Here is a 3947-nt window from a genome sequence, read left to right as displayed (position 1 = left end):
TTGATATATGAATTAATTAACGTTATATTAATATAAATGATATTATATTAGTTAAAACATAATATTAAGTAATATTAGTATACTAATGTAATAATTATATTTTTATACAAATTTCTTTTGTTTGCAATTTATTTGTTTCTAGAATAAGCATAATAATAGTAATTATAATACTAATAATAATGATGATAGTAATAATAATAATTTTTAATAAAAATGATGATAATGATAAGATAAAAATGATAGTTTTTATGGAAATACTATTTTTAATAATAACGGTAATTTTAATAATAATAGTTTTAATAGAAATTTTAGTAATAATAATACCTATTTTAATGTTTAAATGATGATTCTAATAATGATACTTTGTAATATTAGTAGTAATAATGATGATAATAAGTTTAATAATAACAATACTAATAGTTATGAAATGATACTAATACTTAATATTAATAATAATACATTTTATCATTTTCATGATAATAATAACAATAATAACCATATTCATAATATTGATATTAATAGTGATAACCATAATATTCGTAATACTTAATAATAATAATAATAATAATAATAATAATAATAATAATAATAATAATAATAATAATAATAATAATAATAATAATACTTAATAATAATAACAATAATGATAATGATAATAATAATAATAATAATAATAATAATAATAATAATAATAATAATAATAATAATAATAATAATGATGATGATGATAACTAAATGATAATAATAATAATAATTTCAATTCTAATAATAATTATAATATTAGGAATAATAATAACAACAATAATAGCAACAATAATAACAACAATAATAATAACAATGATGATGATGATAATAATAATAATAATAATAATAATAATAATAATAATAATAATAATAATAATAATAATAATAATAATAATAATAATAATAATAATAATAATAAATAAATAAATAAATAAATAAATAAATAAATTGGCTACCTTGATGAAATAGCTAAAAAAAATAAAAACTGCCATCCGACGAGCTCGAACCCCCGACCTCTCGCTCCCCGAAAACACTCTAAACCATGGCTCCGTCTGCTGTCTTTTTGTTTTAATGCTCACTCTATTTTTATTTAACCTATCTCTCACTCTATCCTATTTCTTCTTCTTCTTCATAATTTCAAATCCTTAAACTTTAACAACCAAAACAACGAATTTGTTATTTCGTTTATGACTTATAAACAAACAGAATATCCAGATAGTGATAACTTTTGATTAACAGAAATAAAAATAAGCACAAGAGCTGTAACAGTAAGAAAAATAACGAAGAACAAATTCGAAATTGATCTTGAAATATAGATCATTTTAGATGATTGTTACAACATGAATTTGGTTGTAAATCGTCCCTAGAAACTTTATGAACTCTTAATTTCAACAGAAACGTTAAAACAAAAACGAATTTTGTGATGAACACCAAGTTTTGACTTATTGAAAATTAGTTTGACTCGAAAATTGCAACTCATTTTGAGGAATTAGAGTTTGAAATCTTGCAGAAAGATTCATTAATGGATTCCTAAACTATCTGCATTTACAACTTTTGAAATTTCATTTGAAATCGATTAAATTGAAAAATGAAAGTAAAACAGAGATGTCGTGCAGGTTTCTTCAACATTAAATTTGATTTTTGTTGTTTTAATTCCAATTACACTAATGGAGTATCATATAGATGTTAACCGACATAATTATAGCTAATGTAACACCTTTATCGTTTGTTTATTAGTTAAATTGGTACGACCAAATAAATTGATTCAGAAGACAATTAGAAAACTCCAATCGATAGTAACAGATTTTGTTTGTTACCAGGACTTATTGGAATCGATTCGTACCAAATTGCAGTTATAAAAACAATTTACATCCTAGATTGATAACGACAGGAAACTGAATACGCGATTTTATAAATATATATGTATTTACTCGTATTTATATACTTTTATAAATATATATAAGTATTTGTAACTATATATATATATATATATATATATATATATATATATATATATATATATATCTTTAATTAAAATCTGTATATAACAATGTTCATATATCTGTATTTATATCCATATTTGTATATCTCTTTAATTCATATTTATATTTATACATTATTATTAATCTTATTAATAAATATAACTAAAATAATAATAGTAATTCAAATTATAGTAATATAATTGTAATAATAGTAATAGTAATATTATTACTAATGATATTGATAATACTACTATAAAATATATAATAATAATATTATTAATAACAATAAAACTAATTATACTAGTACTAATATTTTTAATGATAACAATAATACTAATAATAATAATATTATATCAATTTATATATAGTAGCTTTCATATCAATATATTATCTAATGATAATAATAATATTTTTAACACTGATTTTAATACAGATAATAATAATAATAACAATATTAATATTATTATTGGTACCATTTATATTATTAGTTATAAGTTTATTATTTTTATTAATGATAATAACAACACTAACAACATATCAACTTATACTTATCGAATATATATATATATATATATATATATATATATATATATATATATATATATATATATATATATATGTATATATATACTTTATATATATACATTATATAATAATATTAATGATAAAAATATTATGATAAAATAATGATAATAATATTAACATAGCAATTATAATCTTAACTTGTAATTACATATAATATATTCGAATATTTATTTCAATAAACATAGTATTTTAGTTATGTACAAAAATCATATATATATATATATATATATATATATATATATATATATATATATATATATATATATATATATATATATATATATATATCGTTCACATATTTATTTACAAAAAATTGTTCGTGAATCGTCGAGAATAGTCAAAGGTTAAATGCATTCATGTAATCTATTCCAGAATTTTGGGACTCAGCTTTACAGACTTTGCTTATCGTGTCGAAATCATAATCAGATTAGGTTTAAATTTGTTCAGAAATTTCCGGGTCGTCACAGAGACATCAACACCGATTCGAATTTTCACAAGAAAAATCAGTTGACTTTTTTAATATTAAACTTTGACTCGAAAATTAGAGTTTGATAGAAAAAATTGGAACCTGAAATTTTGTAGTTAGATTGAGTAAATGATTTCTAACAGAACTATATTTAAGGATTTTGAGATTCGATTTGTTTTTGGAGTTTTTGAAAAATTAACCAAGAACAGAGAACGAGCTATATATTTGGTTTCTTATTTGATTGCAGTATTCTACAATCCCGTATATAAACGAAAACGATGATGTTAATCAAATGTGTAAAGCAGTATCTTGATCATTGTTTAATGTTAATGGGTTGATCACGATCAAGCAATCAAACAGAAATAAAAGCAGATAATTATAAAAAAAAATATAAAAGCAATTCACGATCGATTAACCCATGGTAATTTTGGATGGTACTCTTCAATAATTCTGTTTCTAAAGGTATAATTTTTGTACTTAGCATTTCATATATATATATATATATATATATATATATATATATATATATATATATATATATATATTAATTACTGAATTATAAGAGAATATATGGAATTTGAAAACACGTACGTTTTACAAAAAAAAAAAAATATTTGGAATATGGTGTTAACAAGTTGTTTTAGTGTTATTTTGGTTGCTTTGCAAACATATGAACAACATATTGTTGCTGTTATTACATACTGATATGTTGAAGGTTGGTTTGACATTTAATAGTCAAACTTTTATTTGGTTGGGTTAGAGTTTCAATATTCAGAATCTGGGTTGGAATTGGTATGTTTATATTTTTTGGCTATTTTGATTAAAAACAACAGTAAAGGCTATAAAGTCTATGATGTGGATTAAAAACAACAGTGAAGGTTATAAAGTCT

The sequence above is a fragment of the Rutidosis leptorrhynchoides genome, chromosome 2, assembly GCF_046630445.1.
Source record: "Rutidosis leptorrhynchoides isolate AG116_Rl617_1_P2 chromosome 2, CSIRO_AGI_Rlap_v1, whole genome shotgun sequence".
In the NCBI taxonomy this organism is placed as follows: domain Eukaryota; kingdom Viridiplantae; phylum Streptophyta; class Magnoliopsida; order Asterales; family Asteraceae; genus Rutidosis; species Rutidosis leptorrhynchoides.
This window is presented reverse-complemented; position numbering follows the sequence as displayed.